This window comes from Grampus griseus, assembly GCF_964374135.1.
Source record: "Grampus griseus genome assembly, chromosome: 12".
Classification (NCBI taxonomy): domain Eukaryota; kingdom Metazoa; phylum Chordata; class Mammalia; order Artiodactyla; family Delphinidae; genus Grampus; species Grampus griseus.
This window is the reverse complement of record NC_139006.1, coordinates 27,107,736-27,124,957: the sequence shown is the minus strand read 5'-3', so window position 1 is coordinate 27,124,957 and position 17,222 is coordinate 27,107,736. Positions and strand designations below refer to the sequence as shown.

At 43.6% G+C, this 17,222-nt stretch overlaps 1 long non-coding RNA gene across 1 annotated transcript; it reads left to right on the top strand.

Moving 5' to 3' along the window:
• The first annotated feature begins 4,272 nt into the window (after positions 1-4,272).
• LOC309830596 lies at positions 4,273-16,834 on the top strand. The gene is made up of 3 exons (XR_014297495.1): positions 4,273-4,446; positions 14,065-14,278; positions 15,250-16,834. It is a non-coding gene; the product is annotated as an uncharacterized lncRNA (long non-coding RNA).
• Positions 16,835-17,222: the final 388 nt, after the last annotated feature.

Genomic DNA, 17,222 nt, shown 5'->3' with positions numbered 1-17,222 from the left:
CATCTTGTGCCTGAGCGTTGGAGGCAATGCAGGTGAGCCAGTGTCAACCGGGGTGGAAGACATGGCTTACCGCGCTGAGCTGGGGCCAGGGAGGGCTCCCCCACCTTCAGTAGTGCTCACATGAGTCCTGATCGGAAGGAAGGGGGCTGCTGATAAGGGTGAGCTTGGGCCAGTTTCCAGGCAGCTGGTGGAGCAGTAATGGTTGCCATAGCCACCTGCAGGGCTGCAGGCAAGGTGAACTGAGTCTGGGTTGATGAACAGAAGTCAGGGTCTGGAAAGGGCAAAGCAGGGTCTGAGACCAACTTGCAATGTGCCTCGATGGTCCATGGAATCTCGCAGCCAACAGGGTGTTTCATTTGCTGCACCTGAACACCTTCCTGGGGGGCAAATCTGTGCGAGTCAGTCCTCCTTGGCCTCATGGGGCCAGGAATCCAGGGACGTTTTGGCAGCCCACACACCAGGCCGTCTTCTCCATGTCAGGCTGGTCCTCCCATGGGGACAGCTCTGGTTGGCCTTCCCTGCAGGATGGTGGAAGCCAAGCACCCTGGTCATGGGCATCGGTGCCGTCTTCCCACCCCTCCTGCCCCGTCCCCGTCCCTCACTCCGGGGCCTGCAGGTGTCACAGCTCCAGTCCTCCAGAGGGTATGTTTCAGACCTCAGAAGGCAGGAAGGACAGGCTGTGGTTGGCAGGTTAGCAGTGAGGAGAGGAAGGAACATGGTGACAGAGCTGGTTGTCTTGGAGGCAAATGTGGCAGGAAGGGGTCTTCTCCGTTCATGGCTGGGAGCATCCTCAGTGCCTCCTGCAGGATGGCCCCTCCCAGCGCTCCTCTTCCCACAGTCACAGAACCCGTCGACTCTGACATCGCAAGGGGGAGGATTCAGGGTGGTTAGGGTTAGGGTCAGAAGTTAGAAGTTGTAGAAATGAGACTCAAATCCAGACCTGCCTCATCCTAGAAGCCCTAATCTCAATCTGTGCCTTCATGGGACCCTGGCAGACAGCTCAGCCTCATGCTAAAGCTCGGTCAGGTTCCTGGGGGGGCAGCAGCTCTTATTTTCACCTTGAGTTTACCCTAGCCTCAGGCACTTAGGAGATTGGGGCTCTTGTCCCCAAACCGAGTGAAGCAGAGTGATCCCACGCTTCTCCAAAGTTCTTTCTTCGTTGTCAGGGGAACGCTCCTGACTCCCTCCTGCTTTGCATCCCGGAGCTAGTAAACCTTCCTTCCTGCTGGCTCCATGTGCCCCAGGTGAGTACTTTCTCTTTAGTCAGATATGACCCCTCAGCTTTAATTCCGTTTACACATCGAGGAAGGGTTTACCTAGACGCTGTGATGTGCTTCTTGGTGTTTGACATTTTGTATTGTTTTACTTAGTAGCATTTTAGAAACTGAAAGGGCCACTGCTGTCCACTTTCAATCCAGTTTGGGCTTCAGAGATATGTTATGGGACTAGGAGCAAATATCTATGTGCCTCAGTTTGTATATCAGTGAGAAGAAAGGAAAAATACAAGAAAAATAGTCTGTGTTTTGGTTAAAGGCAATGCTTACCTCTGATATGTTAAAGAAGATGTGATTCCCTACCCAGTTGTTTTAACTTTCCTCCCAAAGGCTATTTTTGTGCCGAGCCCCAATATCATTTTCCCAGAGTAATCGAAGCTCAGGACCATGTTCTATGGTGCATGAGAAATGCCATTTAAGGGATATTCAAAGACTAGCCTCTGTGAGGTATACCTGGGGTGTTAAGCCAAACAATATTGACAGATTACAAAACTGAGAACCTATTGTGTGCAAAGTTTATCCTCTAGAGACAACATTAAGTCCTGGACAAGAAAAGCAGGGGGTCTACGATAATCCTAGAACCACATGGCTTGTGTAGACAAAGGATTCTGCAGAGGGGCAGATCAGCTCAGAGTGGGGTTGTTAGAAGGTTTAGGGAAGGTGGGAAGAGGCATGGGCTTTAAAGGGTGGAAAGGAGGCCCTAGAGCGTTGTAGTTCTGTGGAAAGGCATGAGGGGAATGCAGCGCCAAGTCCCTGGGATGAGGCTTCATGCTGGGCCCTGTGGTTCCTGGAAGGCCCTGGAAGGCCTTCGAGGGTTTCATAACCTCCAGAGATTGTTTGTGAACTACCCTCCATATGTGTGTGTATGTATTTTCCTGTGAGAGGGCCCAGAGCTTTCATCAGATTATCTGGGGATCTGTCTGTGGCTCAAAAATGATAAGAAACATGAATTATCTAGGATCTGATTCAAGATGCCAGTGTAGGAAATCCTAAACCCACCTCCTCCTGCAGACACGCCGACTCTACAGCTGTACATGGAGAAGTTTTTTCTGAAAAAAACCTAAAAACTGGCAGATCGACCCTTTCCCATCGGGCAAATGAGAGGGAAGGCACACTGAAGGGGGTAGGAAATGCAGAGACACGATCTCTCCATTAACTCCACCTGTGGCCCAGCGACCCACAACCGGGAGGGAACTCAAAACCTGGTGCTTCTCCCTGGGGAGCTGAGAGTTCTACCCGACATCGGCAGCCCAACTGTTAAGATGGGCTCCTGAGAGAAAAGCCCCCAGCATCTGGTTTTGAAGACCGGCGGGGCCCAGCCAGCTGAGGAACGGCTCTTACAGGCCCGCGTGCAGACTCCCGCACCCCAGGGCCCAGCGCAGAGGCAGCCCTTTGAACAGTGCCCAGACTTGGGTGTGAAGGAGACTCATTCCCTAGTTAAAAGCATTGGTCTGAGGGGCAGAGGCCTGGTGGGATTCTCTCCAGGAATGGGAGCTGGCAGGCGCCATGTTTTGGGTTTTGTTTTTCTTTTTTCTTTTCCTTTCCTGTGATGCCATCCCTTTTATTCCTAGTTTGCCCAGGAATGGATGTTAAATTTTGTCACATGCTTTTTTGTGTCAGTTGAGATGATCATATGGTTTTTCTTTTTTAGTCTATTAATATGGTGAATTGCATTGATTGATTTTCAAATGTTGACGCAGCCTTGCCTTCCTGGGATAAACCTGAGTTGGTCATGATGTGTTATCCTTTATATACATTGTTGAATTCAATTTGCTAATACTTTGTTGAGGATTTTTGTGTCTGTGTTTATGAGGGATATTGATTTTTTTTTTTATAATATTGCTCTCTGGTTTTGGTGTTAAAGTCATGCTGGTATCATAGAATGAGATAGGAAGTGTTTCTTCCTCTTTTATGTTCTGGAAAAGATTTGTAGAATTAATACTATGTCTATTTTAAATGCTTGGCAGAATTCACAGATGGCGTTTTTTGTTGTTGTTGTTATTTGTAGGTTCTCAACTGTGAATTTAAATTCTTTAATAGATATAGGACTATTCAGTTTATCTATTTTCCTTTGAGTTTTTATTTATATCTTTCAAAGAATTGGTCCACATCATGTAAGTTTTTCAACTTATAAGTATATATTCCTTTATAATCCTTTTAATGTCTGAGAGGACTGTAGTGATGACCTTCTACCTTCCTGACACTGGTAATTTGAGTTTTTTTTAATATAAATTTATTTTATTTATTTATTTATTTTTGGCTGTGTTGGGTCTTTGTTGCTGCACGTTGCAGTGGCTTCTCTTGTTGTGGAACAAGGGCTCTTGAGCACAGGCTCAGTAGTTGTGGTGCAAAGGCTTAGTTGCTCCACAGCATGTGGGATCTTCCCCGACCAGGGCTCCAACCTGTGTCCCCTGCATTGGCAGACGGATTCTTAGCCACTGCGCCACCAGGGAAGTCCCTCTTCTAATTTTCTGAATGAGGTTTTCCACCCAGTAGAAATCTTTAATTTTATGCAATCCACAGAATCCCTTGTTTTTCTTTCTGGGTTGCTTGTTTGTGTTGTGTGTTAAAACCACAAAGCTTGTGAACTATATGATCAAACCCAAGCTCATGTCAATTTTCTTTTATGCTTTCTTCTATAATTTTGAATAGTTTTGCATTTAAAATTTGTCCATGAATAATTTTGAGTGAATTTGGTATAAGTTGTAAAGTTTGCGTCTACATTTATTTCATTCCATATGGTTTCCAATTCATTGTTCTTTAACTATTTTTAGAAAAGTTATGGGATATTGTCTCCGTTTCAGTTTGAATTTCCACAGTGTAATGGATTCAGCCGTTCTGCCAGCAGGGGGTGGCAGTTCTGCCAGTGACCTGGGAGGGAGGCACGGCCTGCACTTCCCCCACTGACCACAGGGTGGCGCTGAGCTCGCATCTCTGACCCACAGCGCATGCGCGCTCTCTGCCGGCTCGGCTCTGAGCGCAGCGGAGAGGAGCTGTGTCTCCGCAGGCACCACGGGAGCTTTGGCTGGGGCGACGGGGTCAGCTTCTCTGCTGATAAGAGCTCAGTCTCCTTAGGACTTGCTGGGGTTTCGGCTTCAGGACAAAGTGGAGCTGCGTCCACGCTGACGGGAGCTGGGTTTCCTGACGACCCAGACGATGCTGGGAGGAAAAGGTGAGAAAAATTGAGAAGTGAGGAGAAGCTTCCTGTGGGTGGCTGACTGCTGAGGGGCGGGGGTCTGTTTACAGACGACCCAGAGGGGCTTGATGTGGAAAGCGGGTGTGCAGTGTAGCCGGTATGCAGTGTGCAGTGTAGCCGGTTTGGTGTGCAGTGTAGCAGGTATGAGTTATGGGGTGTCCAGTTTTCCCAGCACTGTTTATTGTGGGGGCTGTCCTTCCCCTTGGTGTGTCCTTGGCCCTTTGTCATAAATTAATGGACCCCACCCGTATGGGTTTAATTCTGGGCTTTCTGTCCTGTTCCTCTGGTCCCTGTGCCTGTTTTTGTGCCAATTCTGCACTGTTTTGGTGACTGTAGCTTCTCAATAGACTGTGAAGTTAGGGAGGGAGATGCCTTCAGCCTGTTCTCCTTTCTCAGGGTCGCTTTGGCTATTCGGGATCCTTTGTGGTTCCACACAAATATTAGGAGGATTTGCTCTATTTCTGTGGAAAATACCATTGGAATTTCAGGAGGGCTTGCATTTACTGTGTACATTGCTTTGGGTAGAATGGGCATTTTAACAACAGTAATTCTTGCATTCCATGACCACGGGGTTTCTTTCCATTAATTTGTGTCTTCTTCAATTTCTTCATCAATGTCTCTAAGTTTTCAGTGTACAGGTCTTTCACATCCTTGGTTAAATTTATTCCTTGGTATTTTGTTCTTTCTGATGCAATTGTAAATAGGGTTTTTTTCTCTCTTTCTGATGGTTCATTATTAGTGTTTAGAAACGCAATTGATTTTTGTGTGTTGATTTTGCATCTTTACATTTATTATTTCTAATAGTTTTTTGGTGGAATGATGTGGAAAATTGGAATTCCAAAATCCCACTGTTTCTACCACATCCAGGTCATCCACAACAGGGAAGAAAGGGAAGTCCTTTATATTGGGAAGTCCTAATATAGTTTCTAAATTACATGTGGACTTTGGGTGAACTGGATCTGGGTAAGGCTTGGCCTCTATATGGAAGTTCGATGTTTTCTCTGCTTTTCTGGCATGGTTTTGACATAGTGTTTTGAAAAGTAATTTACTTTCCAATAATTTCAAACATACAGACAACTTTAGATACATAAAAGCAAGTCTTGTATCTTGATTAAATATATTCCTAAATATTACTGTTGACATTATTTTAAATGGAATTGTTTTCATAAGTTCTTTTCAGATTATTTATTGCTAGTATATACGTATAAGATACGATTTTTGTGAATTGACATTTTTTTCCTATAACTTTGCTGAATTATTGACTAGTCAAATAATTTTTTGTTGTTATAGGAAGTTTTATATATAAGATGGTGTGATCTGTGTTCTGTGAATAGACAGTTTTAATTTTTCCATTCACACATGGATGCCTTTTCTTTCTTTCCTCAAAACTCTGGGTAGAACTTCCAGTACGTTATTAACAGTGGTGAAAGCCAGCTTACTGGGCTTGTTCTTGATTTCAGGAGTAAATCTTTTAGTTTTTAGCATTGAGCGTGATGTTTGCTGTGGCTTTGTATACTACTCTTTTTCATATTGAACAAATTTCCTTTTATTCCTACTTTCTTGATTGTTTGTGTCATGAAATAGCACTGGATTTTGATTATAGCTTCTTCTGCAATAATTGATATGATCATGTGTTTTTACTTCACACCTTTACAGTTGTTCAATACATTGCATAGTTTTGTTTTTTTAATTTTATTTATTTTTGGCTGCGTTGGTCTTTGTTGCCACGTGCAGGCTTTCTCCAGTTGTGGTGAGCAGGGGTTACTCTTCGTTTTGGTGCACAGGCTTCCGTAGTTGTGGCACACGGGCTCAGTAGTTGTGGCGCACGGGCTTAGTTGCTCCGCAGCATGTGAGATCTTCCCGGACCAGGGCTTGAACCTGTGTCCCCTGCATTGGCAGGCAGATTCTTAACCGCTGCGCCACCAGGGAAGCCCTTCTTGATCTTTTAACAGGGTTTAGTCCCACTCTGTCCCTGCCATAAAAATGTCCAATGTCCATTTATTTACCCTATTTCTGTTGCTGGTTTTTTCGAGGTGCAGATCTCAAAATATAGACAGGAGTCCAGTCATAAATCTGTAGTCCTGGAGCCCGTTTGTCTCTTGCTTCAGGAAATGTAAACAGGGGGCTGGTATGAATGTCTGGCCTGGAGCCCATCTTCTTCTCACCCCAAGAACTGTGAACAGGAGGCCAGTTGTAAATGTCTAGCCTGGAGCCCATCTATCTCCTGCCTGATACTCTAGGGGTAGCACTGCCGGATCATACGGTAGATCCTTTTTCATCTTTTATAGGCACTTCCATAATGTTCTCTGTAGTGGTTGTAACCATTTACATCTCCCTAGGACCATAAAAGTATTTCCTTTTCTCCATGCTTTCTCCACCGTTTATTCATTGTCGATTTTTGATGATGGCCTCTCAGACGGGAGCCAGGTGATCCCTCATTTTAGTTGTGATTTGCATGTCTCTGCTAACCGCTATGTTGAGAATGTTCTTATGGGGTGTCTATTCATAATCAGGTGAGTAGAATTTACCTGTTGAAATTGCCTTCTTGAAAGTGTGCCGTGTTTTCAGTTATTTTCGAACACTTAGGCCTGGACATTGTTTGAGGGCAAGTATCATTTAGAGCACAGCAGGCCTTGTGAAAATTAAGTGCCCCCAACCAATCGCTTTCAGGTTGCTTTTGTGAGAAACGGCCACAAGGTGGCAAAATTTCCTTGGGCCCAACTCTGGTTGCCCCGGCAACCAGAGCCTTAGGGGAAATCCTGTTGGGGGTTGTAAATTACAGTGGAATGTGCCAGAACAAACACTCAAATCTTGTGTCTCATTAACACTTTTTAAATTAGATTAATTTTTATTTTTTATTGCAGTAACATCGATATACAAGGTTGTGTTTGTTGTAGGGCTAGAGAATATTTTTCTGTTAAACATATACATATATCTATGCATGTTCGGCTTCTTTTCCCATAATGGTTATTAGAGAGTGTTGATAGACTTTCTTTGGTATACACAGATCCTTGTTGAAGATCTGTTTTATATGTAATAGTTTGTATTTGTTAATCCCATCCTCCTAATTTATCCCTTGCCCCTTTCTGTCCCCTTTCGTAACCATATGTTCGCTTTTTAAGTCCCTGAGTCTGTTTATCTTTTCTAAATTATTTCAATGGTGTGTATTTTTAGATTCCAACTATAAGTGATGTCATATAATATTTGTCTTTCTGATTCTGACTTACTTAGTATGATTATCTCTAGTTTTCTCTACGTTCCTGCAAATGGCATTATTTCATTCTTTTACATGGCGGAGTCATATACCATTGTATACATGTATCACACCTTTTTTATCTGTTCATCTGTCCATGGACATTTTGTATGTCTCCACATCTTGGGTATTGTAAATGGTGCTGCAGTGCACGCTTGGGTACATGTGTCTTTTTGAATTCTGGTATTCTCCGCATATAGTCTTAGGGGTAGCACTGCAGATCATATGGTAGATACTTTTTTACATTTTCAAGGCACTTCCATAATGTTCCCTATAGTGTCTCTTACCATTTACATCCCACAAGCAACATAAAAACATTTCCTTTTCTGAATGCTCTCTCCACCATTTATCATTGTCGATTTTTGATGATGTTTATTCACACCGGTGCCAGGTGGTCCCTTGTTGTAGTTTTGATTTGCATGTCTCTGCTTATTGCTATATTGAGCATGTTCTTATGGGCTGTTTTTATTCATAATCAGTGTGAGTAGAATTTACCTGTTGAAATTGCCTTCTTGAAAGTGTGCTGTGTTTTCAGTTATTTTTGAACACTTTGGCCTGGACATTATTTGAGGGCAAATAATATTTAGAGCCCAGCAGTCCTTGTGAATATTAAGTGCCCATAAGCAATCGCTTTCAGGTTGTTTTTTGGGAAAGGGCTACCAGGCGGCAGTATTACGTCAGACCCAACTCTGCCCCGGCAACCAGAGCCTGAGGGGAAACCCTGTTTATGGCTTGTAAATTGGAGAGGAATGTGCCAGAACAAACACCCAAATCTTGTGTCTCATTACCAATTTTTAAATTCGATTAACTTTTTTTATTGGAGTGACATTTATATAGACTGTTGTGTATGTTGCAGGTATACAGAATCATTTTCATTTATACATATACGTATGTCTGTGCATGTTCAGCTTCTTTTCCCATAATGGTTATGAGAGTGTTGTTAGCCCTTCCTTGGTATACATAGATCCTTGTTGAATATCTGTTTTATATGACATAGGTTGTATTTGTTAATCCCTTTCTCCTAATTTATCCCTTGTCCCCTTCGGTCCCCTTTGGTAACCATGTTCGCTTTTTTTTTTTTTTTTTTGCGGTATGCGGGCCTCTCACTGTTGTGGCCTCTCCTGTTGAGGAGCACAGGCTCCGGACGTGCAGGCTTAGAGGCCATGGCTCATGGGCCCAGCCGTTCCGCGGCATGTGGGATCTTCCCGGACCGGGGCACGAACCCGTGTCCCCTGCATCAGCAGGCGGACTCTCAACCACTGCGCCACCAGGGAAGCCCCATGTTTGCTTCTTAAGTTCCTGAGTCTATTTATATTTTCTAAATTATTTCAATGGTACATATTTTTAGATTCCAACTATAAGTGATATCATATAATATTTGTCTTTCTGATTCTGACTTACTTCACTTAGTATGATTATCTCTAGTTTTCTCTATGTTCCTGCAAATGGCATTAATTCATTCTTTTACATAGCGGAGTCAGATACCATTGTGTACATGTATCACATCTTTTTTATCTGTTCATCTGTCCATGGACATTTTGTATGTCGCCACATCTTGGATATTGTAAATGGTGCTGCAGTGCACGCTTGGGTGCATGTGTCTTTTCGAATTCTGGTTTTCTCCGCATATTCTCTTAGGGGTAGCACTGCCGGATCATATGGTAGATCCCTTTTTACCTTTTAAAGGCACTTCCGTAATGTTCTCTATAGTGGCTCTTACCATTTACATCCCACAAGCGACATAAAACCATGTCCTTTCTCCACGCTCTCTCCACCATTTATTCATTGTAAATTTGGGTAATGGTGTTTTAGACCAGTGCAAGCTGATCCCTCATTGTAGTTTTGATTTGCATGTGTCTGCTAACTGCTATGTTGAGCATGTTCCTTGTGCTGCTATTCTTCATAAACAGTGTGAGTAGAATTTACCTGTTGAAATTGCCTTCTGGGAAGTGTGCCGTGTTTTCAATTATTTTCAAGCATTTAGGCCTGGACATATTTTGAGGACAAGTGTCATTTAGAGCCCAAAAGTCCTTGTGAATATTAAATGCCCATAATTAATCGTTTTGAGGTTGCTTTTGCGGGAAACAGCCACAAGGCGGCAGAATCTCCTCGGGCCCAACTCTGGTTGCCCCGGCAACCAGAGCCTTCGTGGAAATCCTGTTTGGGGCTTGTAAATTGGAGTGGAATGTGCCAGAACAAACACCCATATTTTGTCTCATTACCACTTTTTTTTTTTTTGGTTGCATAGAACTGATTGGCTTTTATTCATGTTACAAAGAGTTGTTTTCTTTACAAAAATTATCTTTCTTTTTTTTTTTTAACATCTTTATTGGAGTATAATTGCTTTACAATGGTGTGTTAGTTTCTGCTTTATAACAAAGTGAATCAGCTATACATATTCATTTATCCCCATATCTCTTCCCTCTTATGTCTCCCTCCCTCCAACCCTCCCTATCCCACCCCTCTAGGTGGTCACAAAGCACCAAGCTGATCTCCCTGTGCTATGCACTATGCTATTCCCACTAGCCATCTGTTTTACATTTGGTAGTGTATATAAGTCCATGCCACTCTCTCACTTCGTCCCAGCTTACCCTTCCCCCTCCCCATGTCCTCAAGTCCACTCTCTAGCAGGTCTGTGTCTTTTTTCCCATCCTGCCCCTAGGTTCTTCATGACCTTTTTTTTGTTTTTTAGATTCCATATATATGTGTTAGTATACAGTATTTGTTTTTCTCTTTCTGACTTACTTCACTCTGTATGACGGACTCTAGGTCCATCCACCTCACTACAAATAACTCAGTTTCGTTTCTTTTTATGGCTGAGTAATATTCCATTGTATATATGTGCCACATCTTCTTTATCCATTCATCTGTCGATGGACACTTAGGTTGCTTCCATGTCCTTGCTATTGTAAATAGAGCTGCAGTGAACATTGTGGTACATGACTCTTTTTGAATTATGGTTTTCTCAGGGTATATGCCCAGTAGTAGGATTGCTGGGTCATATGGTAGTTCTATTTTTAGTATTTTAAGTAACCTTCATACTGTTCTCCATAGTGGCTGTATCAATTTACATTCCCACCAACAGTGCAAGGGGGTTCCCTTTTCTCCACACCCTCTCCAGCATTTATTGTTTGTAGATTTTTTGATGATGGCCATTCTGACTGGTGTGAGATGATATCTCATTGTAGTTTTGATTTGTATTTCTCTAATGATTAATGATGTTGAGCATTCTTTCATGTGTTTGCTGGCGATCTGTTTATCTTCTTTGGAGAAATGTCTATTTAGGTCTTCTGCCCATTTTTGGATTGGTTTGTTTGTCTTTGTGATATTTCATTACCACTTTTTAAATTACATTAATTGGGCTTCCCTGGTGGCGCAGTGGTTAAGAATTGCCTGCCAATGCAGGGAACATGGGTTCGAGCCCTGGTCTGGGAAGATCCCACATGCTGCGAAGCAACTAAGCCCATGCTCCACAACTACTAAGCCTGTGCTCTAGAGCCGGTGAGCCACAGCTACTGAAGCCTGTGCGCCTAGAGCCCATGCTCCGCAATAAGAGAAGCCCTCGCAATGAGAAGCCCGCACACTGCAACGAAGACCCAACTCAGCCAGAAATAAAATAAATTTATTTTAAAAAATAATAAATTACATTAATTTTTATTTTTTATTGGAGTAACACAGATATACAATGTTGTGTTGTTTGTGGGTATAGAGAATCTTTTTCCTTTAAACATTTACATATATCTATGCCTGTTCGGCTTCTTTTCCCATATAGGTTATTAGAGTTGATAGCTCTTCCTTGGTATACATAAGACCTTGCTCCATATCTTTTTTTTAAATTTATTTATTTTATTTATTTATTTTTGGCTGCATTGGGTCTTTGTTGCTGTGCTCAGGCTTTCTCTAGTTGCGGCGAGTGGGGGTACTCTTCGTTGCAGTGTGCGGGCTTCTCATTGCTATGGCTTCTCTTGTTGCGGAGCATGGGCTCTAGGTGTGTGGGCTTCAGTAGTGGTGGTGTGTGAGCTCAGTAGTTGTGGCTCACAGGCTTTAGAGTGCAGGCTCAGTAGTTGTGGTGCACAGGCTTAGTTGCTCTGCAGCATGTGGGATCTTCCCAGACCAGGGCTTGAACCCGTGTCCCCTGCGTTGGATTCTTATCCACTGTGCCACCAGGAAAGCCCTCCATATCTTTTTTTTTTTTTTTTTTTTTTCGGTACGCGGGCCTCTCACTGTTGTGGCCTCTCCCATTGGGGAGCACAGGCTCCGGGCGCGCAGGCTCAGTGGCCGTGGCTCATGGGCCTAGCCGCTCCGCGGCATGTGGGATCTTCCCTGGACCGGGGCATGAACCCGTGTCCCCTGCATCGGCAGGCGGACTCTCAGCCGCTGCACCACCGGGGAAGCCCCATATCTTTTTTATATGAAATAATTTGAATTTATTAATCCCATCCTCCTAATTAATCCCTGACCCCTTCTGTCCACTTTGGTAACCATATATTTTCTTTTTAAATCCCTGAGTGTGTTTATATTTTCTCAGTTATTTCAATGGTGTTTATTTTTAGATTCCATTTATAAGTGATATCATGATATTTATCTTTCTGATTCTGACTTACTTTATATAATATGATTACCTCTAGGTTTATCTATGTTCCAGCAAATGGCATTATCTCATTCTTTTACATGGCGGAACGATACCATTGTGTACATGTATCACATCTTTTTTATCTGTTCATCTGTCCGTGGACATTTTGTATGTCTCCACATGTTTGGTATTGTAAATGGTGTTGCAGTGCATGCTTGGGTGCATGTGTCTTTTTGATTTCCAGTATTCTCTGCATATAGTCTTAGAGGCAGCACTGCCAGATCATATGGTAGCACTATTTTTACTTTTTAAACGCAGTTCCATAATGTTCTCTGTAGTGACTGTTACCATTTACATCCCACCATCACCATAAAAGGCTTTCCTTTTCTCCATACCCTCTACACCATTGATTCATTGTCAGTTTTTGATAATGGTTATTTACACCGGTGCCAGTGATCCCTCGTGTAGTTTTGATTTGCATGTCTCTGCTAATTGCTATGTAGAGCATGTTCTGATGGGCTGTTTTGATTCATAATCAGTGTTGAGTAGAATTTACCTGTCGAAATTGCCTTCTGGAAAGAGTGCCATGTCTTCAATTATTTTCGAACTTTTAGGCCTGGATCTTTTAGGAGGGCAAGTATCATTTAGAGCCCAGCAGTCGCTGTGAATATTAAGTGCCCATAAGCAGTCATTTTGAGGTTGCTTTTGAGGGAAACGGCCACAAGGCAGCAGAATTTCTGGGGCCCAACTCTGGTTGCCCTTGCAACCAGAGCCTTAGCGGAAACCCTGTTTGTGGCTTGTAAATTGGAGAGGAATGTGCCAGAACAAACACCCAAATCTTGTGTCTCATTACCAATTCTTTAATTTGATTAATCTTTACTTTTTATTGGAGTAACAATGATATACACTGTTGTGTACGTTGCAGGTTGACAGAATCATTTTCATTTATACATATACGTATATCAATGTATGTTCGGCTTCTTTTCCCATATAGGTTATTAGAGAATGTTGATGACCCTTACTTGGTATACATAGATCCTTGTAGAATATCTGTTTTATATGTAATAGTTTGTATTTGTTAATCCCGTCCTCCTAATTTATCCCTTGTCCCCTTCTGTCCCCTTTGGTAACCATATGTTTGCTTTTTAAGTCCCTGAGTCTGTTTATGTTTTCTAAATTATTTCAGTGATATGTATTTTTAGATTCCAACTATAAGTGGTATCATATAATATGTCTTTCTGATTCTGACTGACTTCACTTAGTATGATTATCTCTAGTTTTCTCTATGTTCCTGCAAAAGGTATTATTTCACTCTTTTACATGGTAGAGTCATATACCATTGTGTACATGTATCATGTCTTTTTTATCTGTGCATGTGTCCATGGACATTTTGTATGTCTCCACATCTTGGGTATTGTAACTGGTGCTGCAGTGCACGCTTGCGTGCACGTGTCTTTTGGAATTCCGTTTCTTTCTGTGTATATTCTTAGGGGTAGCAATACTGGATCATATGGTAGATTTTTTTTTTTTTACATTTTCAAGGCACTTCCATAATGTTCTCTACAGTGGCTGTTACCGTTTACATCCCACCAGCACCATAAAATGATTTCCTATTCTCCATGACCTCTCCACCATTTATTCATTGGAAAGTTTGGTGATGGTGTTTTAGACCAGTGGAAGCAGAGCCCTCGTTGTAGTTTTGATTTGCATGTGTCTGCTAACTGCTATGTTGAGCATATTTTCATGGGCTTTTTTTCTTCAAAAACAGTGCGAGGGCTTCCCTGGTGGTGCAGTGGTTGAGAGTCCGCCTGCCGATGCAGGGGACACGGGTTCGTGCCCCGGTCCGGGAAGATCCCACATGCCGTGGAGCGGCTGGGCCCGTAAGCCATGGCCACTGAGCCTGCGCGTCCAGAGCCTGTGCTCCGCAACGGGAGAGGCCACAACAGTGAGAGGCCCACGTACCGCAAAAGAAAAAAAACAGTGTGAGTAGAATTTACCTTTTGAAATTGCCTTTTTGATAGTCTGCCCTGTTTTCAATCATTTTGAACACTTACCCCTGGACATTTCTTAGGGAAGGTATCATTTAGAGCCCAGCAGTCCTTGTGAATATCATTACCCATAAACAATCTTTTTGAGGTTGCTTTTGTGGGAAACGGCCACAAATAGCAGGATTTCCTCAGGCCCAACTGTGTTTATCCCGGCAACCAGAGCCTTAGGAAAAATCCTCTTTGGCCCTTGTAAGTTAGAGTGGAATGTACCAGAACATACACCCAAATCGTCTCTCTCATTATCATTTTTAAATTAGATTAATTTTTATTTTATTTGGAGTAACATTGATATACAATGTTGTGTATTTTGTAGGAAAGAGAATCTTCTCTGTTATGCATGTACATATATCTATGCATCTTTTGCTTCTTTTCCCATGTAGGTTATTAGAGAGCATTGATAGCCCTTACTTTGTGTATATAGATACTTGTTGAATATCTGTTTTATATGAAATAGTTTGTATTTGTTAATCCCGTCATCCTAATTTATCCCTTGGCTTCTGTTTTTTTTACGGTTTTCTTGGAAAGGTTTTTTACTGTATTTTTATTTAAGGTATGCATAACTCTAAATTATATAATTATAAATTTCACCTATTCTATTACATGGTTCTACCTATTTTGACAAATGTATATAGTTATGTAAAACCCACCACAATCAAGATATAGAACAATTGCATTATGCTAGGAAATTCTCCCATACTCACTTGTAGTCAGTCCCTCCCCCACTTCTTAGCCACTGATCTATTTTCTGTCCCTATAGTCTTATCTTTACAAGAATATTATATAAATGGAGTCATACAGTATGCATCCTTTTGAGCCTGGCTTCTTTCACTTAGGATACTATGTTAGAGAATCATTGTGTGCCCTTTGGTAACCATATGTTTGGTTTTTTTTTTTTTTTATTCAAGACCCATTTATTTTCTAGTTCTGCCACAGGGAGACACCCTCCTTGAAAAGGCGTTAAATCCTTCCGTTCACTTTAACACCTTGTGCTGAAAACACGTGTTCCAAGTTTTCAACTATGAGATCCACATTCTTAAAGCACTAATTCTTAAACCTCATCTAGATTTCTCCCCTTGGATGGGGGGAGATGACCCAAACACAGCAAAGAACAGCTCAGAACTGTGAGCCCTGCTCGCCCAGAAGACTTTGCAGCTCCCCTGACCACCCGGCTGGAGCCAGGATTAGGGCCTTGAGACGAGGAGCACCTGCTGGGCTGCCGCCACTGGCACCAGCCCCCTAACTCCTGTCCTCTTCACTGGCTTGCTGTCACCTCTAGTTTCCCTGGAGCTTGGGGATTCCAGACGGTCTCTGCTCACACTTCTGCATCACACCTGCTGCCTCAGCACTGCTGATCCACACCAAGGGGGAAAAGCACACAGAACTGCTTTTCAGCACACCAACGTTCCACATAAAAGTTATTTTATAAGCCTGCAGGTTCTTTTTCATCAGAGGACATTCCCAAGGCCATGACTTCCCCCAGCTCCCCACTGCCCTTGCCGGCAGACTGGGCATGCTTGGTCACGGTGCTGAGTCGGGCACACACCCCAGCTCCACTCAGGCGCACTCTCCTGGAGAACTGAGGGCAGTGCCCTGGGCTCATCAGCAGGATCTGTCCTGAAGCCAGTCCGAGAGTGACAAGAGCCACACCTGCAGGTCTGTTCCACTGACCAGCCGCACAGGACCGAGCTGGGACCACGGACCTTGGTCTGGATTGTGTTGACTGGTCATTCTTGCCTAGGTTCACAGACCAACAGCCAGTGTCCTTCCTTTCCTGCTCATCACTGCACCAGCGGCTCACTCCTACCTGCTGCCGTCACACGCCTGGCAACCTCGTGTTCCGGGGCCAGCCAAGAACTGAGACCCCAGCAGGCCCCTAGTTCCCAGCAGGCAAATTCCCCACTAAACTACTGCTGCCTAGCCGTGTTCTCGAGGCTTCAGAGCCGGGAAAGTGCGGAGAGCGTAGCAAGCCGCGGCGCCCCCATCCCGGGACCTGCGATGCACCGCGCAGGCGCCGGAACCTCGTCGCACCGCACTCCCCGCCCCAACACAAGCGACATCAGCGCCCACCTGTCCCGGGGACCTGGGCGCACCTCCGGCCACCGCGACCCTGGACGGAGACGCGGGCGCAGCGCTCGGTCGGCGGCGGGCGCTGGGGCGGGCGCTGGGGCCGGCGGGGATCCCGGCTCTGGCCCCGGCCCCAAGGCTTTGCGGACCCGCCAAGCCCACCTCCGTCCCCGCCGCCCGGGAAGCTATATGTAACTTTTTAATACCATTTTCTAGTAAAAGGAACCAGAGCTCTTCGAAGAAATGGCTGACACTAGGACTGAGACAGTAAATATATGAGCCAGGCCGATCTTGAATCTTGTATCAGAAAAGAATTACCAAGAAAACAAATCCACAGGATGAAATGATGTCAAAGGAAAACAATGGAAAGAGCTCTCAATAGCCAAAGTGGGAATGAACTTAGCAACCAAATCTGGATTGCTGGATAATAACACAAAGTTTAAAAAATAAAAATAAAAAAACTATCCATAGGTGTCCATGTTGGTAAAAATAAGTAACTGCATAGGGTTTTTTATGAATGGGGTTGAATAGAAATCTCCTATGTAGAAGAATTCCAAATAATTGATGTAGACGCTCAGCCATCCACGGAGTGTGGAGGTGGAGCTAACTCCTGCCTCCATAGGTGCTGGTTCCCAGTGTGACTTCCTCCTAAGGAAGACACACAGTATGGAAATGGGAAAAAAATTAACTTCATTGTGGGGAAATCTGACAAGCACTACCTCAGGCAGGTAACCAAAGTTAATATTAACAGTGATAAGTTGCCTTGAGAGCCTGTTCCCTTGATATAAAGTGATGAGAAATCACTTTACCTCTG